General features: G+C 42.5%; 1 protein-coding gene across 1 annotated transcript in view; it reads right to left on the bottom strand.

Annotated features, from left to right (window-relative positions):
- GFOD1 (glucose-fructose oxidoreductase domain containing 1) overlaps positions 1-25,721 on the bottom strand; it is a 69,722-nt gene that overhangs the window by 13,497 nt on the left and 30,504 nt on the right. The window lies entirely within an intron of this gene.

The raw sequence follows: 25,721 nt of genomic DNA, 5'->3' as shown, positions 1-25,721 counted from the left end.
TTCAGAAATCCTCACACCTGTATGAACCACTGCCTTCTATCCTTCTCTTTTAAATCTGCAAACATAGTATTGCAATGCTGTCATTTAGCCAATACCTCAAAGTGTTCTCAGCTATCCAAATTGACTCTTGCCTAAGAGACAACCCTAAATAAAAACAAGGGTTGGTAATCAGAAAGTTCTTTCCTTCCCAAACCCATCATGCCTATAAAAACCCAAAGACAGGGGTAGTGATCTGAGCTGTGAGTGCCCTGAGCTGCTGCCTGCAGGGGACAGCCCTCAGAACTGAGACCAGATGATGCTATTTTTTCTGTTTCACATCCCTCTCTAACATAACCTCAGAGCCATGCTCCCTTTCATCTGAAGCTGGAACAAACCAGTTCAGCACTGCTCTGCATTTCTAGCTCAGGTGTACCATAGAGACACATAACGCTCAGACTGCCTCTCAAAAACTCTATGCTAATACAGAATTTTGGAGCCGTGGCTCATAACAATGCTTTTTATTAAATGTGAGTTCTGATAGTTGGGCTGGCTCTTCAGTCTCTCAGAGATAGAATTCAGCATGCTACAAGCATCACAAGCCATAAGCCATTAGCACTGGCCAACCATCATTTTCTGGTCTGCTCTTCATCTGCTGCAATGTTTCTTGCTGAGCGCTCATCCTTCTTCATCGCAACTCCACAAACTGCCTGGTGCCACTGCTCCTTCTGCATTAAGCTGCAGGGGATGACCACAGGGACACTTTGCCCCTTTGGGCAGATTCTGTAGTCCTAAGTGGGATGCAGCAAAGGAAAAGGGAGAATGTTGCCGAGGGAAGGGAGAAGGGGACGGGGAACAATGAAGAATGCTACTTGGAGGAAAGAAGGACATGGAAGGGGACAGGAGTTTGCAGCCACCAGCTTAGAGAAACACAGCATACCCAAGTGGCATTGGCAACATCCCCGGGCCTCAGAAGCACATCCCCAAAGGGTCTCCTTCAGTGCAATGCTGGTGTGAGCCCTGCTAGCACTTTTCTGCAGAAAAAATAACAGTGAAATAGGAAGAAAGAGACTGTACCCTCCTGGGCAGGAGGAAGTAATGATGATTAAAGCTATCAACTTTAAAAAAGTGATGGGAGTGCTACTTAAGTGTAGGAATACAAGAAAAACTGTTCAGAGCAGAAGCTGTGGAGCAAGATAAACAGCATGAGAACCAAGGACACCTCTAGAAGTAGAGAGAACGTCTCACGGCTCTGATTGGATAAGCGCCTGCAGGCACAGTTGAAGAATGTTCTGTAGAATGCTCTGTTGACATGTAAAGGTGGATGGGAAAGTTGTAGGGGTGGATGGGAAAGCTAGAAAACTTGTGAAGGTATATAGGTAATGTGAGAACTTGTAATAAACAATTTGGATCATTCACATCTGAGCCCGTGCATCAGACGCTGCACTTAAGCTACTGTCCAACTCTACATCAGACTAGAGGAACGTAGTACCAGGGCAGGCTATGCAATGGGCTGATATTCTTTTCTGATGTATCAAATTTGGAGATGAATCACATACTGCAAAGCAGCAAAAAGCTTTGGAATCTCTCAGAAAAATTGTCTGAATAAATATGAGTATGTAATTTCTAGCAGGAGCAGTGAAGAAACTACTGGATTGTTGATCTGCTCTTGGAGTGCATTCTGGGTGACCTCATGACAACAAGCAAGCTTAGTGTGAGGTGATTCAAGCGCATTTTCACACAGGACATTGATTTCTTCTTAGCACATATATGTGTCTCTGCTCTTACTAGAGGCTGCTGCTGTCAATAGTGTGATACAGTAAAACTTTGAGTGACAATAATAGCAATGGTTGTATTTATCATATTCAATGCATGATCTGTCATTCAGTTCCTTAACTGGCTGAGAAAAAAAAGCATTTATTTCCATCAATGGATCTGGCAGGGGAAAATTGATGGCAAGACAATGTTTCTTCGAGGAAACCTTATTTAACAAAACTTTTGACAAGGAGATAAATCTGGGTGATGAATGCCTGCCTAAAAGATTGGCATTAGTCACAGCTCTAACACTGGCTAAGACAATCTCTGATAATCACAGATATATATAGCTGCTGCAAAAAATCAAGTTGCTATAGCATACTGAGTCATAGCTCACAAACTAATTTGTACTAATAGGGCATATGTATGTATTCCTCGTCTGCTCCAAGCGTGAGGTAAAATAACTGTGACGTAAGGAACAGATTTTCCCTCTGCAACTGAAACAGACTAGGGAGGCACACAGAGGGCAAAACACCTCGCTGCTAACTAGCAACAGCTCATTTGGCCATAGGAAGCCAATTGCTTCTACAGATTTTGCAAACCCTGAATCTCTTTCTCTGCATCAAAATATTATGATGTAAATAAACACTTGTACTGTCATATTTCATAGTCAATGGAATGAGATGCACATCACAAATACTAGATGAAGGACTAAATACGTAAGCACACGCCCAAACAGTGCACACCACTACCATCAAACAAGGGGCTCAGCTCATCTATCTTAGAATCACAGAATGGTCTGAGTTGGAAGAGATCCCTAAAGGTCACCTAGTCCAACTTCCCTGCAATGAATACAGAAACCTACAGTTCCATAAGGGTTGCCCTGAGCCCCGTCCAGCCTCACCTCAAATGTCTTCAAGGATGGGGCTTCCACCAACTCTCTGGGCAACCTGTGCTACTGTCTCATCACTGTAACTGTAAAAACACTTCCTTATATCCAGTCTAAATCTCATCTCTTTCAGTTTGAAACAATTTCCCCTTGTCCTATCACAACAGACACTGCTAAAGAGTCTGTCCCTTCTTTCTTATAGCCCTCCTTGAAGGCCCCCTGAAAGGCCACTCTCCGATCTCCCCAGAACTTTCTCTTCTCCAGACTGAACAGCCTCAGCTCTCAGTCTGTCCTTGTAGGGCAGGTATCCCATTCCTTGGAGCATTTTTATGGTCCTCCTCTGGAGGAGGAGCCTCCTCTGGTTCCAACAGGTCCATGTCTCTCTGGTACTGAGGACTCCACACCTGGACCTTGAAGCCACCTGGACCCAGAGCACAGAGTAGAGGGGCAGGATCATCTCCCTCAACCTGCTGGCCACACTTCTTTTGATGCAGCCCAGAGTACGGTTGGCTTTCTAGGCTGTGAGGGCACACTGCTGACTCATGTCCAGTTTGCCATCCACCAGTACCCTGAAGTTCTTTTCAGCAGGGCTGTGCTCTTTCATTCTTCAGCTTGTATTGATAGTAGTTGTCACGACCCAGGTGCATGATCTTGTACTTGGCTTTGTTGAACATCACAAGGTTCACCTGGGCCCACTTCTGGAACCTGTCTAGGTCTCTCTGGATGGCATCCTGTCCTTCAGGTGTGTCGACAGCAACACAGCTTGGAGTCAGCACCATACAGTTTCGTGCCTTCTTCTAGCCCTGGTGTACCATGCTGTGATTCCATGTTTTAGGTTTATCCTTACTGCTGTAATCTCCTTTCCACAGACAAAAAACATTTGAATAAACAGAGGAAAACTGCAATTGCTTCTGCCTTGGCTGCTTTACAGCTGTAGATTAAGACCAAGCGTGCTTCAGTGGTGACAGGTACAATAATAGGAGCACCCTGCAGAGATGGAGCTGCTGCCACTGGAAGTGGCACACAGCTGCATCAGTTGGCACCCATGTGTCACCCAGCTCAGGAGGAGCACAGTACACATGAACAGCTCTGCAGCTGCAAGCCATCACAACAAGCAAGATTTGTGAGCTGTCAATTCTGGGAAACGATCTCAGCTAGATCAGCAGTCTGCAAAACCAGCCTAGGAAATGGGAAGAGAGGCTGGGAACTGTTGTTTTTTTTTTTTTTTGTCTTGGAAAAGATACTGGGTTCTTAGTAGGTGGCTGAGGCAAAGTGTGGTGCTGAGCTGAGCAAGTGCACCTCCTGGCTCCAAGAGATTGTAATGATGCCCGCAGGAAATAGATTGACATCTGAGCAGAACCAGGATGGTAATCAGGATGAGCGAAGACCGTAGTGATATTAGTTTTCATTATCTATTAATATCAGTACTAACTTTGATTTGCATAGAGGTGGTAATTAGGTTTATGGACTGAGATCATGTCTGTGCATATAATGCTGTAGGTACAAATGCTGCTGTAGCAGTATCCAAAGCTCTTAGACACAGTTGCTGTTCATCTGGAGCTTGATACTGGATGAGCACAGCACAGATATATGATCTCTCCTCCACAGATTGTGCATCTGTATTTGAACAATGCCCTGTTGTGAATGTAAGTTTTCCAATAAGAACGTATTAATTTTTGGTCTGTCAGCATGGTTAATCATGTCCTTTTCAACTACAGCCTTTGATGTGGGATTAGAAAGAATACGCATTACCAAATCCCTAGGCAGTGTGCTTGAGAGCAAGCAAAGCAACCAAGTCTTGTATTATGGTGTATGCAAGCACAGTTTGCAAGTCAAAACAAAAGTCTCCAGCTCTTCCCTAACACAGGTGAGTGCAACGCTTGGTTCCCATCCCACCTGGTGTGTCATCCTGATCGCTTCTCTGCAGGCACTTATGCAAATAACAACATAGGAAAATGAAATAAATGAAGGACTTAGTGGATTTTAATCTATGTACAAAAACTTTAACTGCTGGGAAATCTAAAGGTGCCGATCCACCCTGACAAACCAGCCAGATGCACGCCCCAAGGAAATGCTCCAGGGGTCCCAGCTTGAGGTTATCTGTTCATGCATTTGAAACATGCTGAGAATTACATTCCCTAAGCCCTACACGAGTGCTTTCCATGCTCTCATGTGCGCTTGGGAAAATGTATGTGGGACAAACTGTGCTGGCTTTCCCAAATTCCTCTTCAATTTTTATGTATCCAAATCGCCATCAAAACTATATCCCTGCTGAGCACTTTCCTGCACAAGAAAAGAAATGAAAGGCTCCCCTATGTACTGAGATAAACTGACAAAGGGAAATGATTCTGCTTCACTCGACTAAATGCTCGTTAATTTCAGTGGGATTTTAATTGTTTAAAGACTAAATAAAAAACTCACTGAAAATCCCTGTATTTGGTCCTTCACTTTTTTCAATTACTCTCAGTTCCTCTATTCACATTCTTGTGCAAAATGCATGCCATCAGTCCGGCATATTGTAATACCTTCCCTTTCCATAGTGATAAAATCACAGCCTGCGGTCAATCACTACTCTCAGGAGGCATTATTATCCGTCTTTAAATATGTTTCTTTCTGTGTTAGCTGACAACAGCTAAATGCCCAGCTGTTATAAAGGCTTTGGTAGGATTAGGAAAACAGGCAGTTCCATTTTCTTTCAGCTTGCCTTTCCAAAAAGAATTGTTTATGCTTACTGAGTCAGATAAATTTATGGCTGATAATTAATTTTCTTATGTTTCTCTTGCCTACCTCTTCTACTTCCATTAAAAACTATCAAGTTGTAATCAGGTACTAAATAAGGAACTGACAAAAAAGAAACAACAGATTCATGCCTGCAAGTAATTAATGTAGCCATTATTTTGCATATTTTACGGATTCAAGAAGCTTTAAGAACCTTGAAAAAAATACCTCGCACCAGCCAAGTGATAGGGAAAATATCAGGAAAACTGAGTTTTAAAAAAACCACCCTATACGTTGCAGTGTCATATCAGTCTGTATCTCACGTGGCACCACAGCAAACCCTGTGCCCTCCTGCTCTTTGTATTTCAGGGTTTTCTTTAGTAAACACTCAGTGATACTATCTGTATGAGATGCATTGCAGTTTCTAGTACAATCCTTGCTACATGATTATAGGAAGCATCAGCTTCGCTACCTATGTGACCTAGAACATTTTTTCTAACCTTATCTCTCTCTGATATTTTTAGCTGGAGTATTTCTACTTCTTTCCCTGCACACTGGAGTTTGAAGAATCTCTGTGCTGAAGCAAATGTGAGTAAGCCCTGCAGTGCTGGGTGAATGGAGCATGCATTTGACCTAATTTTCTGATTTGAGTGGTTAAAATAAATTTAAAAATCATTACTTGCCTTCCCAAAAACTGTGCTGACCACAAGGCAGCAAGACTATAGAATGAGATGGGCTATCTTAACTAGACACATCTGAAAACTGTGTCCCACAAACACGTTTGACCTTGGTCTACATGCATGTACAAACAGATTCACATATAGAAAAAGCAATGGGGAGCACTGGGGGAGCTCCTTTCACGCACAGAGATAGAAGGTATAGTGTCATTTCTTTTGCTCAGTAATGAGTATATGTAACATAGAACAACAGAAATGGAAAATGTCAGTTTATAAGAACTGGCCAAACCCCCCCAGAGCCCATCACACTTTGCTTTAGCTGTGGGATCAGATCTTCTGAAGTAATCCAAAGTTAGGCACGGATGGATGAGAGCCAGGTTGTACAAGCTGTCTTGGGGAGGACAGAGTTCTCTCATTTGTTTCCTGCTCGTTGTGTCAGTGGTTCCCTCTCTGCTCGCTGAGTTGCATTAGCATAGGGACCAGAGAGGCTGGCATGATCACTCCTTTCAAAAAATGGAATCAAAAGGCAATCAGGTCTGCTGAAACAACATCTCAACTTTACCCAAGGGGCTGAAGAGCGTCCTTTTTTTTTTTTCCTTTTTTTTTTTCTTGGTGTACCATTTCACTAGGATCTGGGAGACTACACAAGCGTAAACACACCAGCCAGGCTGTGGGATGGTATTTTTCCACCTACCTATGTCACCAGAGTTTGCCTGAGACTATTTATGGATGAGGCTATGACTTCATTCCTCATGGCTTCTCATTTCTGCTTCACAGACCAAACCCTCTGGCTCAGAACAGTGTTGGGTTTTACATCTCGCCAAAAGGAAAGGATCACAAGAATCAGGATCACAAGGATCAGGATGACAGCACACAGATGAAGAAAATAAGCTAGCTCTGCCCATTTAAGAAAATCAAGCCAGTTTAACTAAAATACCAGCCATAATGGTATCTCTCTGTTGGGATACTGTCGATCCAAAACGCGTGCTCAGAGAAACCCCACCTCCTCCACATGATGCTGACAAACTCGGCTCTACTGCAGCCATTACTGGGTCTGATTCCTTCTGTCCACATCTTCCATCTTGAAGTTACTGAGTGTTTTGGTAGTGGAGTTTTCAGTGGAGTAAGCACTGAGCCTTAGTAAGCTTCAGGTCAAATTTACCTCAGCTTTAATTTCATTAATTAAAGCAGTCAAATTGGTCATTAGCTAGGCTCTTCCATCAACAAGATCAATGCAACAACAATGCACAGATTAGAGCAACCTGTGGTTTAAACTAATTGCATTTTCAGAAACTTTTCAGCCAAAACTACTTCATACTTGAGTTATAAGGTTCTCCAAAAAACTTTAAAGTAAGTTAAAAGCCCCCTGCTCTATCAAAAGACAGTAGGCACTTTTTCAGTTAACATTTTATTCCTGCCAGAGGGAGCTAAGTGCTATTAAATAGGGTTCATTCTGAAAAGCAGCAGCAAGGATGGATCAAAGTGAATCAGCAATTCTAAATACGTGAGACGGTGACATTGCGCTTCACTGGCTCCAACCCAGGATCCATAAGATGGACGCTTGACTAATTACTCCCCAGGCTGCAGAGCTTACACAGGAGCCAAGGACTGAGTGCAGCTCAACCAGCTGACTCAGATAGCAATAACTCACTGGGTTCAACCTGCCTGGACTCCAGATTGCCCTGTCTGCAGTCAATCTGTGGGCTAATCCTCCCAAAAGGGTTTCTTGGAAAATACCATTCATGCTCACACTGGCCAAGCGTGCACTGGACAAGACACAGCTATGCTACAGTAGCAGCTGAAACCATATTTCACTAGGCTTTTTCACAGCTTCTTCTAATGGAGACTGGGATCTCTTTCCCACTGCTGTAAATCTGCTGAAAACAAGTCAACCCTGGAAACACTTCCCCACTGAATTCAGTAGGCTGGGTCCAGACAATTATCACAGCCCAGCTTGTGTTCTTCATCATCAATCTGATCATCATCCTTACTGTCTGCTGTTGATGTATCTTCATTGTAACCCTGGGGCCGAAGATGCTCAACAAGCTCACTGTGGAAAATTAACTTGTATTCACAAATCCATCTTAGTGCTGGATACCCACACAAGAAAGGAAGGTCAATATGGGCAGCTCCTCTTCGCTTTCTGCTATGGGAGAATTGTGGGCCAGGATGCAGGACTTCATGTAACCTTGCCAGGATGCAGTTGTTCTGTCCTCAACCCTCTGAAGCCCCAGGAGAATTTCATGCAATAGCCTAGGGGTAGAAACTTGTGGGGGAAAGCTCTCCTGTACTTGACCTGTGCTGTGGTGGGTGAAAGAAGCAGTGATCTGTACCCATCTAAGGCAGGTATATGCCTGAGTCAATGAAGAATAAAATACCTGTAAAGTGGGTCAGTAATGCTTAGAAAGCACCTGCACTGACATCTCCTTTCAGTAGCCTGCTTAACACACTGATCTTCAAGGAAAAAGAGGGCAGAAAGTACAATTCATTTTCAAGTGAGTAAAAATCCCTTCATTTTGCCAGTATGCAGTTAGAAGCCTTAATCCCTTCAAACACTGTAATTTTCAGCAACAGTCCTTGTCAGTTTGGCTCAGGTTCCCATGCAAAAACAGCCCTAAAAAGTATTTCAGCCTAATATCACAATTTTCCCCAACTACACATCATTTTCTAGTGGTAGTCCCTACAGAAGAAGAGCAAGAAATCTCAGAGTTGACACAGTTTCACTATTAGTCCCATTGAGATTTTAATTCAGACTGATCTGTTCACAGGGGCAACTCACTATGACCAGGAGGCCCAGTGCTGGGATGCTGGAAAGAAGCTTAGGCTAATTAATTGCATTTCTTTTTCTGACTGCAATGTTTTCCTGCTCTGTTGGGTACTCTGAGGCTAGCACTGGTTCCTCTGAATAGCAGCACCTCACCATGATATCAAAAGAAAGGCTGCAGGCAAACAAAAAATATATTTTTGTTAGCATGGATTTGCTGTTGGCAAATAATCATACTTCCCAGTGTTAAAAGGAGACTGTGAATTAACTACAAAAGACATAAAAAATAAAGTGTTCAACAGTTATAGTGCATATGTCAAATGGAAATTACTTCAATTTGCATAGCTCTGCAGTCACATTCAACAGTATCTCAAGTGGCTTCATAATAGCATGCCTGTATCTTTAAAATCATTTAATATAGCCCAGGGTTTTAATAACTTAAAAGACACATCAGTCAGCACAGACTAAAAGTTAGCCAAGGTTTCTTAGTTTTTTTTAGGCTGTGCCTACAAATAGTTTGTTATTATTCCATAATGACGCATGAAAAACATACCATCCCCAAGCATGTTTTTATTGATAAAAAAGTACTTTATGGTGATTTGGCTCACTGCTATAAGCCATTCTTATACCAGTAAAACCAGCCCCATTAGAAGCCATACCACTGTAACTTTGTATATAAAACACCATACCCCACATCCTACACCAGGACTAGTTTACATGTAGGTCAGACAGTTCCTTAGAGGTTTCATAGAACCATTTAAAAGAAAGGATCTCTAAGGTGATCCAGTCCAACTATCCACCTACCACTAATATTTCCCCAACAAAACATGTCCCTTAATACCACATCTATACATTCATTGAACATCTCCAGGGATGGTGACTGCACCACCTCACTGGGCAGCTTGTTCCAATATGCATTACCACTCTTTCAGAGAAGTTTTTCCTAACATCCAATCTGAACCTCCTTTGGCACAAATTGAGGCCTTTTCCTCTTATCCTATCTCTGTTATGTGGGAGAAAAGGTCAACTCCCAACTCACCAGCACCTCCTTTCAGGGAGTTGCAGAGAGCAATAAGGCCTCCCCGAGCCTCCTCCAGACTGAACAATCCCAGCTCCCTCAGCCTCTCCTCATAAGACCTGTGCTTCAGACCCCTCATAGCTTTGTTGCTCTTCTCTGGGCACACTCCAGGGCCTCAGTGTCTTTCTTGTAGTGAGGGGCCCACAGCTGAACACAGTACCTGAGGTGCAGCCTTACCAGCACTGTGTACAGGGGACGACCACTTCTGTGCTCCTGCTAGCTATGCTATTTCTGATACAATATTTGTATTCGTATTACTTGGGATGTGCTTCCATCTGTATGATGCCTCCAGTCAGAAAGCAAAATGTGACAGTGGATTCATACAAGAGCTTTACTGCAAACTCCAGCTGAGAAGCACAAGGTCAGAGGCCATCAGAGAAGACCCCTCTTTGGCCAACAACACAAGAGTCTCACTCACTCAGGCTTTGTGTGTCAAGGGCTGATTCCAAATTAATATAATTTTTGTTGCTTAGACGTTTTAATAAAACCACCCTCTTATTTTCCCTTCTGTTTACAAGTCCAGCTTATTGAACTGGGAATCCCCACAGATCAGATAGAAACTACCTAGGACACATCGGAGCGGAGCTTTTTGACCTTTCAATGCCATCACCAATTTCTGCCTCAACAGCAAGTTGGTATCTGCATCCGCTGCTGAAAAATTTAGATTATTCCTTTGCAGGAACAGGAATAACCAACAAGCAACTGTAGTATTAGTGAAATTACTCCCTTGCTAGTTATGTATCACAGTTCACTTGTAGGTCTCCACAAAGCTGAGCAGGCACCATCTCTACCTTATAAAGATCACCAAATTTGCACAGATCTCAAATTCGTATGTTAAAAGCCTGCTTAAAACCAAACACTGTGACTGCAGAGAAAAAAATGTTGAAATGCGATGCTAAACGTATCAGAGAAACTAAAAAAAGAAAAAGCATTTTTTGAAGGGAGCTTTGTAATCATTTTGGTTCACTCTTTAACATCTGGGAGTCAGATTACTGAAGATGGAGGGCACAGAGTAAACATGTCATTAAAAAATGTGCTGAGCAAAAAAAAATAGGTCCACCCCACTCATTCCTTATACAGAAAATAAAAATAAATTAAAAAACACTTATTATCACAGCACATTTTCCTTCCTCCTTCTGCAAAGCCCTTCCATAGGCAGAAGAATATGGCAATGTACAGGTAAGATACTACAGAAGGCACCAGAATATGAGTTGCAATGAATTACAACAACAAAATCCAAAATTCTCAGTAACGTCACTGTTGGAAGTACCTCTCTTAGAGAAAAGACAAAACTTCCTTCAAAACTAAATAGAATCACCAGCTGGTCATGGTTATACCAGCTGAGCCTGGCAGCCTCAGCCTTCAGTGCTACAGGTTCTGCAGGGCCCAGCTGAGGTAGATGTCACCAGTGTGTACACTGGAGAATTAGGCTCAGGGTGCAAGAGATTTATTTGCAACATACCTTCTATTCTTCCAACTAGGAGTTAATATTTATCCCACCTAACCAGAAGCAGAGTGCCAAACCCAGGAAAGGCTGATTTGTCTGTGGGCAACTGGTTGCAGGCAAAAGTTCAGCCCAGTGACTCGGTGCACCAAGAGGTGGGTGCCTGAACAACTTTTTGTGCTTTCTCATGAGGCAAGCCTTATTCAAAAGCAGCACTGTGGGAAGCTAGGTTCAAGCAGCAGCATGTACCAAAGGGGTGTTTCAATTGCTGCAGTCAGCATCTCCTATTGAACGCTGCACTGCCCATGCAAACCTACGCAGTTCTGCCAAGGACGTTACAAGCCCTGGCTTTGCCCCCAAGGCTATATGTGCTGGCAGAAATTAAAGTAAGCACGCAACCAAGTCCAAATCAGTCTTCCAGGACAGAGGCCACCTGGGCTATTTTACTGAAGGTGTCCTTAGCTTGCAAGGGCATGTTAACACTGAACAATATGTATGTGTTCCTTCCCCTTCTATTCTTTGGAGAAATATCTGCTGATAGGTCTTCATCTTCCTGAAGATGAAGGGAAACTGTACCAGACAACATAAGGTCAGAGACAGTAGATGGATGATCATTTCCCACAGGAAAATACAGCCAGTGTACCTTTGCACCATGTTATCTGTGTACTCCGTGCTGCCTGCTCTGTTTGCACTGCTACCTTAGGAGTGATTTGGCCCTGTGGGTCTGACAGAGCCACACATTATCCCACTGCAGGGTCTTGGTGCAGAGCAGGGGCTGGAGCTCATCAGGAGATAACAGGCTGCTTGACCTTCAGGGATTTCACACACGAAACAACTGACAAACAACTGCATGCATTTTGTGTGCTGACTGGATATACAGATTCCTTCAGTAAGTTTTTGTCCACTGTACATATATTTAGTTTCAGAAATGCTTTTCTCAAACTGTGCCATTAGTGTTTGTCCTGGAGACATGGCAGGATATAAATACGGCAACATTCTGGAACAGCCTTTCTGTTGCAAGCTCCATTTTGCACCAAAGCAGCCCTGTTAGCAGAGCAGTTTTCCATTTCTGTACAATTATCCGTAGGATGTCATCACACCAATCCAAGTTTTTCTAGCTTGGACAAGCCCTATCTTTACTGTTACAGGTGTGGCTTCCCTTACTAAAATTACTTTTGATGTGGGTAAACAAGGCACATGTCTCTGCTGATGCCAATGATTTTTCAACACAGCAGATTTCAGTTGGCTCTCTTACGCTGAGAAGAAGCTGGGCTTCATAGAAAATTGGATGGTTCCCTTCTGAGTCACATCCAGTTGGGCTATCCTTTGGAAAAAAAAAATGCGTTGTTTGTTCTCAACAAAACCAGCCCTCTTCAGTCTAAGGGAATATTTTGTTCTCCAAACATATGGTCCGGGGCTTCTGTTGTTGCCGTTGTTGTTTTAACTCATCTAAAATGATCTCTTCCAAAGTGAGAATCAACAAAATAGGAATCTGGTCACTTGGTCACAAAATCCTGAGGATAGAAAGTGATGCCAACATTTGCTCAACTCTTGTTCTTCTGCTTCCATTTCAGAAGAGGCTCTGATGCTTCCTTTACAGAAAGCAAATGTTCCCAGCTTGTACATTCACTGCAGCATTGAAGAGTTTTGCTGCCATGCAAATTACCCCTCCAAAGCACATCAAGCAATGAGCTCATCCAGACAAAATATCAGCTGTGACATGCACACCTGCTTTAAGAGGTGAGCCAGTTACCTAGGAAAATTTGAGGATAGGTAGCGAAACATCCATTTCAGAGAAGGGTGGAAGGCAAAAAAGAAGCTAATTCATTGGCTTCTAGCATTACTGTACAAAGCCTGGAAAAAAGGTTACAGTATTATATATTATATAGAACATAGAAAATGAAAAAAGGATGGACTGGGGGGGGAAGGAAAAGTTCTATAGTCCATAATTTAAGCAAGATTTTTTCATCTAAAAATACTCTAACAGTTTTGGTAATTGCTGAAAAAGGCTAGAAGGAAGAAACACATCAAGAAAGAGCTGTCATTCACGCCAATGACCTAGCAGAGGTTTAGCAATCCTACACCACCTATCCCAGTGCTGGAAGCACCTCCAGCTGCCAAATGGAAGCAATTAGTAGTGGAGGAAACAAATGAGCCTGAGGCACACTTGATTAATGACTGCTTCCATGCAAATATGCAGACAGCCACATCACTGCTACCTTACCTTAGGAAAATTTTCATGTTACATGATTTTTATTCACTTGTTTATGCTGTCAAGCACTGGAATTACAGAAGGGATCCAGCCTCCCTTTGAGAGAATAAAGGATGGCTACAGAAGGGTGCAGAGCTTTGCCATCCAGTTCTCCTCACCTAAGTGCACTAAAATGCTGTATCTTTCAGGTCTCGTTTCTACTTGCTAGATGTAAGTGGTTTACTCCCTTCAGCACAAATTGTACCTAAAAAGAACATTACTGCCTTCTATACAATTAGCATACCAGGCAGTACTGGCAGCTTCTGCCTCAAAGTATTCCAAACGCACTCCCAAAAATAATTTTTATTGATTATAGTTACAGGAGAGATCTCTGCAAGGATCTTGGCTGGCTTTACTAGTGCCACAGACCAAGGAACTGTAATCTGGGCTCCCCAGAAAAAGACCTAGACCTCTATTAAGCTGGGAGCAGAACATGCTTCACTATCTCCAGGAGGATGTCAAAGTTTCAAGGCATGGAGCATCCTTTGGTTGTCCAAAGGGGTATCTGTAAGTACTTCCACAGCATACCACCAGGAATTTTAATCTCAGGCTTCTCCATAAAGAAAGCCTTTGAGTGCAGGTATAGAAACTCTAGTGTTAGCTGTAAAACACCGCCACAGCCAGTCTTCAGACACAGGAATTATGGAATCACCAAGGCTGGGGAAGAGCCCCAAGATCATCCAGTCCGACTGTCAACCTACCACCATTATTTCCTCAGTAAAACCACGTCCCTCAGTACAACATCTAAATGTTTCTTGAACACCTCCAGGGATGGTGACTCCACCACCTCCCCAGGCAGCCCGTACCAGTGCCTCACCTCTCTTTCAGAGTTTTTCCTAACATCCTAATCTGAACCTCCTCTGGTACAATTTGAGGACATTTCCTCTCATCCTATTTCTAGTTAAGCATGAGAAGGTATCAACCCCCACCTTGCCACAACCTCTTTTAAGGCAGTTTTAGAGAGCTGTAAGCTCTCCCCTGAGACTTCTCTTCTCTGGACTAAACAATCCCAGTTACTTCAGCTGTCCCCCAGTGAGGGTTATGGAAGGAAAAGGAATATCAGATTCTATTAAAACCAACTTTGCCTGTTTCTGAGTGCTCAGGAATAACTTCCTACCAGTTTGGTTCTCAGCTAAGTGTTCTCAGCCATTTATCTTCAATCTCTCAGGGTCATCGTAGACCTGCACTCCATTCCTCCCAACAGAATTAACATAATTAAGCCCTGCCCTCAGTGCTGGGCTTTTTCCCTCTGTGAAGCATTTCAGTAGGATCAGGCAGTTTTAGAAGAGGGAGGCTAAAAGCAGCCCTTATCCACTCTACAGCTATTTGTTAGAAGCAGCCAGTGCAACTTCTCTGATGTTTCCAGCAAACCTCACATGTTAGTCCACCTCAACACAACACACTCAAGATCATAGCATTTCAGAACATCCCAATATGGAAGGGACCAATAAGGATCATCGAGTCCAACTCCAGGCCCCACACAGCACCAACCAAAACTCAAGCCCAGGGTCTCAGAGCAGTGTCCAAACACTTCTTCAACTCTAGCAGCCTGGTGACATAACCACTGCCCTGGGCAGCCTGTCCCAGTGCCTGACCTCCCTGTCCGTGAAGAACCTTCCACTAATGCCCAGGCCAAATCTCCTCGCCATTCCCTCGGGTCCAGTCCCTGCCACCAAAGAGCAGAGCTCAGCGCTGCTCCTCCACTCCCCTCGTGAGGAGCTGCACCGCCATGAGGCCTCCCCTCAGCTCCTCTGCTCTGGGCTGAACAAACCAGGGGATCTCAGCTGCTCCTCATATGTCTCGCCTTCCCCAGATCCTTCATCATCTTTGTTGCTCCAGCTTTCCTCAGGCAGAAAATGAGACCAAAGGAGCAGGAGGAGCCTGCTCTCTGTTCCTTGGGCAAAATCCTGCTCCAGTTGCTTTGCTAATGCTTAATTTGATTTCCCACACAAAATCACCGGGAGCTTCTTCTCTTCACTCCCCTCTAGAAGAGCTGCTTGTTCCCACTTGCCCTACCACTATCACTCCGAAGTGTAATCAAAATCAGTGGCAAGGAGAAACCTGAAGCGAACAAATGTGAATCTGGCTGAAGTCTTCACTTCCCTCCAGAGCACACATAGATGTATGCTGGGGTATAAAGGGACAGTTTCTCCCCAGAGGGAGTGAGCAGAGCACAGAAAGGCTGCAGCAGTCCCCTAGAACTCAAATGCCTCTGAAGGGCTGCAAAGGGACCTCTGAGGTCATACTGTGAGAAGGTGATACATCAAACACTTGTTTATCTTGGCAGCCAGCTCCTAGTAATGCTTCATCCCTGCCATATGGCCAAGTATCACTGATGCAGTGCTGGGCTTCTGGGTACATTTTAACCACATAAAAACTAGATGTCTTGCAGTCATTACATTAGGCCATTTTATCATGCTGAAGCATTAGAAAGAATGCAACTGGTCAGCTCCACTGAGGAAGTCATACTCTTCATTGTATGGTTTCATCTGGAGACAGTACATAGCATTTTGTGCCTGCCTGCTTCTGCAACTGTAGTGCTTCATCCTAGGAATGGTTTCAACTCATGGTGAACTTTACAGTATCTGGCATAGCAGCCTTTTTCACACTTACCAATCCTTTTGGGGAACATTTGGGATAAAACATTTGTATGTCTATTATTGAGCTATATACTAGATTTTAATAGAGTTTCATTCATTCAAAGCCTTAAGGTTTAGACAGTGAAGATAAGAATTGAAGACTAAAGAAACGAAGAGAGCAGTGTAAAAGAGGAGATAAAGCACCCACTCCTTAACAGATAGCAAACAATTTGCAAATCATCTTGACCATTAGAAAATTTCAGAGATTCAATTCTCTGCATTTCTTTATGACAGAATGAGATGGGACTGGCCAAAGAATCACTTCTAGGCGATCTTCACAAAAAAATAAAAGTCAGTGGGATCAGGCTTTGGGTATTATGTGACTTTTTAACATGCTCAGTAATCCCATGTTAAAACAAAAAAAAAGGGGGAGAATTAGGTTTCATTAGTTCTGCTGTTTACAGAACTGTCTGACTCCAGCTCAACGATGTATCGTGACTCCTGAGTAATGGCTATGGCTCTTTAGTAAAGCATGCCTTTACCTTTGCAGGCATAATCTATTGCAAACACAACATACCATGATGACAAGGCAGATATCTCAGAAAAAGAATGAAAGAAACGATATCTCAGAAAAAGAACGAAAGAAACATTTTTTAAAATAAAGCAAAAAAAGAGGAAGAGGAGGAAGGGCTGATGTTCCATTCTCTTCTACTAAATACTGTTGTTCTGACTTGGAAGAGGTTTAGCTTTTAGATGTCAACACACAAGGTGCCAGGCAGAGAAGAGGTAAGCTGTATAAGCAGTAAACAAAAAACTATGCTAACATGTGGCCTTTGCCTGATTCATCTTGAGTAATTCAAGAAAGGCTGAATAATATCCCAGACAGCAAAGAAGCTTGTTAGAGGAAGTCAGTGAGCAGTGCCTAGCTGCAGGGAGCTGGACCATCATCTAGATACAATACTCAAACATTGCTTCCAGACATGGTGGAAAGCCAAACCTGGTAAGATGAAAAGAAAACAACTGGCAACCTCTGTATGCTGGCAGATGATCTCACACATAATCAGCCAATACAAGATACTAATCTTTGAGTTACAGAGGAAAATGTGTCACCAAATATTTAAAGGCTGTCTTTAAAAAATAGTCCTAGTTATATAAAATAAAATCAATTACATTTAATAGCTATTTCTTTCAGCTTGACCTAACCGCTTTTTCAGAAAGGATTTTAAATCATTGCATTAGGAATACAATAGACAATAAAACAAAAAAGATGATCATAAGCCAAACTCTGGAGCTGACTTAGTCAGTCACAGAAGTCTCAGAAGGTTTCTACCTATGGCCAAACTCTAAGCAGCAAGATCCCAAGAGCATTCAGTCCAGTTAAGACAGAGAAATGGGAGGAAATCTCAGTCCAAAGTTCACATTCCTCAGCTCTCCACCCCAGATAAAGATGTGTGGTGTAACAAAATGTGTAACAGGAAAACAGGTAAGTGTAATTATTGTACAGGTATGCTGTGCAAGACTAGGAAATAATCTACAATTTTGATTTAAAAAGGAATCTAAGGTGTTTCTTTGTAATGTATATTAACATGTATAGAAGAGTGAGATAGAAAGATGAACAATTTAAAATCATTGGGCTTCCTTCTTTCAACACACTCCAGGTTGTCTGCCTATATGTGATGGGGTTTTCTTCTGCAAAGTAGAGGAAGGTGAGAAACATCTAACAGTGATACACTTGGAAAAGGTACCACGTGTACTACATGCAGCTTCAGAGCAACCCCAGCCGTGCCAGGATAAGAAAACCTGACAGCCTCTTTGAAGGCAGCTGTTGGTAGCATAAGCGTGACGTGCACCTATGAGTGAAAACATGCTTCCATTCTCATGGTGTAGCACATAGTGGAGATGTCCCACCAGAAACTTACTGAGGAGTAAATGAGAACTGTTACATCACTCATTCATGGAGCCTGCACCGCTTGAGGGATAAAGCATGCAAACTGCCTGCAGGGAAGTAATGTGTTTGTATCGCCACTGTGAGCCAGTGCACTACATTCTTACAGAAAAACACTTAGAGTCTTAATGTTATTCCCTGGTTCTCTCCATAAGCACAGACACAAAGGAGTGGGAAAACATTTTCAGCAGTTCATATTAACTGTGAGTCATGCCCTGCTGGGAGTAGAGCTGTGCAGATACACAAGTCTGAGGCCATGGGTGGCTTTTATAACCTATCAGGAAATTGACAATATTCCTGATGAAAATTGAGCAGGATAGAATGGGCAAAACCAAAGCAAATAAACAAACAAAATATATAAAAAATTACGATTACACACTCAATCTCACGCTAAAACAAAGAATTTTTCTCCAGATCAGTGAAGTTGAGTTCAAATAGTGCCTCAGAAATGGCCAGTGCATCTGGCTATGGTGGATGAGATTCACATAATCATAAAATCATACAATGGCTTGGGTTGGATTGAGTTGGAAGAGACCTCATGGATCACGAAGTTCCAGCCCCTCTGCCACAAGCAGGTTGCCAACTGCTAGATCAAATACTAGATCAGACTGCCCAGGGCCCCATTCAACCTGGCATTAAACATCTCCAGGGAGTGTATCCAACAGCCTCTTTGGGCACCCTGTTCCAGCATGTCATCAATCTCTCAGTAAAAGACCTCCCCCTGACTCTTCTAAACCAACACAAACCTGATCTTGAAGAAAAATCAAATAATTCTGACTAAGCAGGTCTTACCTGGCATACCAGGCATCTCACTGCAACCTTTTTGAAGTCTTTCCAGATTGTCAGGTGGTATGAAACAGATCACCAAAACGCCTTAGATAATACCGCAATGACTTCATACTCCTTTCAGTGGGAGGGGTACTGAGCCAAACCAGATGGTGGTATGTCTTCCTCGCTACCTCACTGGGATGAATGATCCCTAAGGAGAAACTCAAGCACCTTCTAACTCCCATCTCTGCACAATGCACCAAGCACTGAAGATCCTTCATGATGATTCTCCCTCAGCTCACATGGTCAGCTCTGGCCAAGGAGAAACCCAGCTCCTCAGCAGCTGGGCCACAAGAATCTAGCCATATCTCCTGCAGAGAGAAAGCATCACTGTGTTTTTCACAAACTCACAGAACATAGGGGTGTGAGACCCTGTCACAAGGAGGTTCTTAAAAGAGCAGGAAGCAAGTGGCACCTCTGCCTAACAATCTGTTTATTAAATATACAGTTACTGCTCTAACCACATAAGCTGTCTGTGCTTTTGACTTCATAAATTTTATAAACCTAATTGTTTAGGAGGAGGACAAAACTTTTTTCCCACTCAAAGCCACTGTCACTTTATTTGAGGCAGGTTTCCCTTTTGCAAAGCTCACTTAGTCATTTATAAAATCTCCGAGCACTTTCATTATTACCAGCCACCACATCCTGCAAAGCAGCAGATAATCATTAAAGATTTGTATAATCAGTGAAAAGAGGCTACAAACCCTGGATTCATTTCTGCTGTTTTCTGCCATTACAAATTTAAGTATCTAGTCTAAACAAAACATCTGGGATTCCTCTGGACTCAATTGATATAAATATACACCTCTGGAAGACTATTTACCTTATCTAATTTAGACACGTATTTCCGAATGGTGCCTGTCTTTCCAGCATCTACAAAGACAGCGTTGGTATCCAGTGACCAGTTACCTAAACAGAGTCTAAAGTTAATTGAGACAGGCCTCCACTATAACAGACACAGCAGCAGCAGGAGAGAAAACTTAATTTGCATCTCTCAGATCTCAGGCTAACGGGCAAAAAATTAGAATGATCCTTCCTGAACTGCACTGTTCCATAATGCCTATTTGGCACATCTGTGCCTGGTCACAGAGGACATCTGTAAAGAGAACAACTGCAAGTCAGTCACGAAAAGTCTGTTCATAAACTGTGGGCTTTTCTTCTGGGCTATGCTTACAGAATGTCTACCTCCTAAAACACACGGCCTTTGTGCCAGTCCTTCTTGTCCTACAAGAGTCACTGCGAGTCTCAATCTTCCAGGGGTGCCATGAGCTTGACAGCTCAGACCTGCAGTGGACCAGCAGGTATACTCACTTGAACAACTGAAAGACAGGTGTCTGGCAAGTTCCAATACTGAACAGAGAGTATGAGCTCAAAATCAAGCCTAAAAAGAGAATTCAGAATTGCTAATCCACGTTTAAGTGGTAAATTCCTATCTCTTTGCCAATGTTTTCAACTGAGTTAGCCAAGTCAATCTAAAAACACACTGTAACAGGAATGGAAAGCTGCTCACTGTAGGCGGAAGCCATGAAAAAGGCATCTGGTCTGAGCTGTTGTATGACTCGTCCTCCTAGCTGGAGACATTTCAAGAAGAGATCTGAAGGGTGGATCAGGCAGAGATTATACAATGCCGATTTCTTCAGCTGAGGAGATGCTGTACGGTCAGAGTGAGCTGAAGGTAACGACAGCACTGCAGTCAGGCTCTGCTGCTCTTCTCTGCAACATCTCTGCATCTGACTTATTATCAACGGGCAGCTGCTGCAGAAATTGAAGCTATGCTGAAATGACAACTCTATTAAAGGGGCAGATGGTCCTACAAGCAAATGTTTCACTAAGGACTGGGTAGATATCATCAAACTCGATTCTCAATGACTCAGAGATGACAGCTGATATCCCAGGAGATGAAATTTCAGTGTTGCTGTACTATGAATACAGGGGGGCTGGAAAATTCCTGAACATGACTTGACTTAAAAATACAACGAAAATGTCTGAAACACAAGTCAGTTGGTATGGTTAGCAGCTTTTATGACAGTCATGGATGAAATGTGCCACTTCTGGAAGGCAGACAAACTTCATATTGCAAGGGAGTGCAGCTGCACCATAAAGCCATAAAATCATGTAGCTTTTTGGATGGATTATCATTCATAATGAAGTAAGAAAATGGAGAAAAATGAAATGAAGAAGATGCCAAAGTGGACCGTATTTACCCCAGAAAAAGTGCTGCTGTTTTTGAGACACTGGAAATCGGATTCACAGGACAATTTTGACTGCATATTAATTCTCCTATTATCTTGATATAAAATTTTGAAATTCAAACTAAATATCGATTTATATTGTCATTTCCCCCGCACACAAAGGATTCAGAATGCCAACTTGTAATGCAATGCCTCTCACAGGTAATGCTTTTTTTCAGTTTTCTCCTTGCAAATTAGAAGATCAAATTTGATATCCTCTGCTATTTATATCCTCCGACCAAAAAACATGGAGATTCTCTGACCACAGTTCAAGGGGGTAAAATATCACAGCTGATCTCTGCCATGGATCTGCGGTCTCCAAGTTTTTCAACTAATCACTTACTGAAACCAGCACAGAACTGCCCTGGTTCAAAATGTGCAATTCATTCAGAGGACATAGGGGTTGAAAGTCACGTAAAGATGATCACTCAGCAAGAAAAGGGATATTTCTTCACTGTTCCTGAGGGAAGATGGCCAACATTGCTTATTATGCAAAGTTAACCCTCCAGGGTTAGTCCTCCATCTGCAGGGAGCAATGACAAAGAAACTTGGAAAACGTAATTCTCACTACAAGACTCATCCTTACTCATGTGGCCAAGCTTAGACTTCAGATTCATTTCTAATCTTAAGCTGTGTAAAATATTCTCTCAGTCTAGCTACGAATTCTGAATCACAGAGGTAAGCCCTCCTTTTTAAGGCACTGACAATTACACTGGCAAAATATAAGGGTTATCAAAAAACAAAACAAAACAAAACAGCACTTATGTCCATGTATGGACACACAAAAGCATACTGGGTTCAGATACAACAATGCTGCTTACTGTCCTTGGCAACACAACAGCTGGAAATGTTTGTAGGGTTGGGACCATGTGTTAAGCCATTTTATTCAGAAACTGTGAGGTAGTGCTATGTTGTTTTGACCCATCCTATCTTTGTATCTCCTGTAACACGTCATTCACACTTACCATACAAAATAGCAAACATATTACAAAACGCTATTATTTTAGTGTTTTAAAATGTATCTGGCATGTCAATGCCCAGTGAGTATTCAAACTGGAAGCTCTGGTGGTTCTTCTTTGTGGTGAACCGCATAGATTTTAGTTCCACTTACAAGCTCCATCTTTATGAAATTCATAGGCCTACCAAGTATTGTGCATGTTTCTGCTTTCTGCATCTAAAGGAGGATGAAACAAAAAGGTACACAAATGGGCAACTACAATGATTAAAAGGACAAAGAAGCTGCCCTACAAAGAGGCTGAAAGGTCTTTAGCTTAAAAGGAAAAGCATGACAGGGAATATGATCAAAGTTTACAAAGCTATGAAGGTAAAGAAAAAAGTATTTTTCTTCACTTAATTCAGTGATGCAGGAAATTCACTTAGCAGGAAATCATTCAAAATTAATAAAAGTACATTTCTATGAGATAGTAGTGAACTTCTGGAACGTGTTGCCACAGCAATGACCAATAACACCTGCCACAGCACCAGCAGTTCAGAAAGGGATTAAAAAAATCCAGGTACAAACAGGGTCCATAAACATGGAACAGATAAGAACGTTCCTACTAAAATCTCAAATACAAGAACTGTGTCTGCAGGGGACTGCAACGCAGCCAGGCACTTGCACTCTCTCTGGACAACAATACATTTAGGGCTAGAGAAGAAACCAGATGTAATCCATTTGGCTGTTTCTTAATATTTATATGACTGATGGCTAAAGTGGCTGCTAGTTTGGGGAACATAATTTGGGATTGATTTCCATTAGCATCCACTAACTCACTTGCAGACACCAAAATTCACGAAGCCTACCAAAAAGCGTCTTCTCATTTACCCTGTCTCCGGGGAATGAGCTCCACAGCAGATAAGCACTCTCATATATCCCCAGATTTGCAGTTATTTCATTTTCACACCATGGAGGATCCTGGTAAACTCCTTTTATGGCATCCCCTTGGCAAAACCCTCTTCAAATCTGTTTTAATACTAAATATCCCAACTCACAGAATCACAGAATTGTAGGGGTTGGAAGGGACCTCTGGAGATCACCTAGCCCAGCCCTCTGCTAAAGCAGAGGATCACACAGAAAAATGTTCTCGCAGGTTTTGAATATCTCTGGAGAAGGGGAGTCTCCTCTGTCAGCATCCTGTTCCAGTGTTCACCCCCTCCTCCTGTAAGATTTGCTTTTATCATTCTACTAGGAGCCAGGCATCTAACAGAGTAGCCTGATGAAAGTTCAGAGCTACCCTTAAGCAGTTCATGACAGCCTGGCTTTGCAGGAACACGTTCTCCATGGCGCAGCAAGCAGCATCAGGATGACACTGGGAACAGCAATTACAAACATGCCAGCAAGGCCTGGAGCTCACCTGCTCTGAACAATAAGCACAGGAGGACACTGAGAAAGGACTTCAACAGATGCCAGATGACGTGGAGGAGTGGTTGCCTTGCTGACACCGTCACTGTTGTTTTTCTACTGCAATAATTACCTGACACATAAAGTCTTCATATACACATTGTATAAATCAACATCCTCCAAATAAATTGTTTTCTGTTTAGTGGCCTACTACAGCGATGACTGACAACAGCAACGGGAAGAATGATTCTATCAGGCCCTGCTCGCTCTTACTTTAGCTATCTTTCACCTGCATCTAATCTCCTGGCATAATGCTAAAGGCAAAGAATAGACCAGCAGGAGTCTAACTGGCTGCAAAAATAAAGGGCTTTAGCAAACTTGAGCTTAAATTTTAGAAAAAAATATTTTCAAGTTATACCTCTTGTTTTCTGTCTACATATTAGATGGATCTTAACATTTTGGCTCCATGTTTAATTTGGTCTTATGAACATTCATGCAAAGCCAATTTGTTCATGCTGAGGAACTTGACTGTCAAATCCAGTAAGACCCCAAGCTTCAACAAAAGACAAGACTGCTTGTGAGTCATCTGTGAAAAGAGTGTGACCCACATAACTTGAAAACTTTGATTCATCCTCGCTTGGATCATCTTAATCCTATGCAGTTTACTGGCTTGTACTTGTTTTCATGTGTTACAATAGGAAGAACAATTAAAGAAACACCTCATCGCTTTTGGATGTAAAGGTTATTTGAAATGGAATGAGCAGTCTTGTCCTAATGTGGGAATATTGCCCACAACAGGGTGAAAACTTAGACTGAAGTCAAGGAAGTTTATGACTTAGTATGTCACTAAAACACTTCTTAACCAGCTCAAATACCCTTGCAACTTAGTAAGATTGTTAATAAAGTGACTGATGTTTCAAGAATTTTAGTACTTGAAGTATCCAAATCAAGGTTAAGTCTCTTTTATTTCCTCCCTTGGTTACACCACTGCATCTTCACTGATGTCGCAGTGGCAAAAGGGCAAGAATGAAGCCAATCCCTTTAAGTGCTAGTTAAATCATGCAGCACCTTCAGCAAAATACAGCAGTGGCTGAGGTTTGAGTTTGTTCAGCTTCCAGGGGGCTCATGGACCCAGGCTGCCAGAGTTCAGGGAGTGTTTGGACACTGCTCTCCGACATCTGCTTTGAGTTCGGATTGGTGCTGCGTGGAGCCAGGGGTTGGACTCAATGACCCCTGTGGGAACTTTCCAACTCAGGGTAGTCTGTGAATTTGATTACTCCCTTAGGACCTCTCAGCAGCTTGGACATCAGGGAAAAATCTGACTTCCTTGGGATTATTCTTGATTTCCTCTAAAGAATCGAGTCTTACTGTATCTTCTTTATACAGCTCACTACTACCAAGGAATAAAGTGAAAAAGAGGGGACACACAATCATAGAATTGTTTGAGTTGGAAGGGACCTTTAAAGGTCATCTAGTCCAACTCCACTGCAGTGAACAGGGCATGCTGATGTTTACATTGTAAAGCTTTTATGATTTGCTGTAGGCAGAAAAAACACATCCAAGTTCAACCATATATCTATGAGATGTCCTTTTGTACTAATCTTATGTCATTCTTAAGACAGTTTTATCCTACTTATCAAGTGAGGTAGACTACAGGAGATATTTACTATTGCCTCTCCAATCACTGCTGCTGCTGCCTCTACCACCCCATCCTCACCTTCCTGTGCAGTCCCCATCCACTTGTGGTGTCTACACAGTGTGCAAAGGAATAAATGGGTTTCATGCAGCCACCTCCATGCAGGCTTTGAGGAAATCATAGCAGCTTTTATCCTGAGTAGCAACAAGGTATGAACCTACTAAGTTTGTAGGTCATACATCCACAACCTATTATCTTCTACTGAATGAAGCCCACAATACTACACCTTTAATGATGTCATCACCTGTACCATCATACTGCTAGCACAGATAGATCCACCAGTAACGTAGTAGCATCATACTCTGCTCATGGAACCAGCACCACATATGCTTGGGATTGCCTATCCAAATCCTGTCCTGACTGGCAGAGGATCCTGGCCAAGATTGCTGCAGAAGGCAGTTTTTAGAAATTTATCATACAGAAAGTTACAGTTCTTCTTGAAGAACTAGTGACCATATGCTGTTATCATCATCAATAGTTCACACCCTCTTTGCTATAGATGGAAAATAAAGAAAAGATAAAAATTATTTTTCTCTTTTTTTTTTTCTT

Source organism: Meleagris gallopavo, chromosome 3, assembly GCF_000146605.3.
Source record: "Meleagris gallopavo isolate NT-WF06-2002-E0010 breed Aviagen turkey brand Nicholas breeding stock chromosome 3, Turkey_5.1, whole genome shotgun sequence".
Classification (NCBI taxonomy): domain Eukaryota; kingdom Metazoa; phylum Chordata; class Aves; order Galliformes; family Phasianidae; genus Meleagris; species Meleagris gallopavo.
Note: the sequence above shows the minus strand (reverse complement) of the source record. Positions and strands in the feature narration are given on the sequence as shown.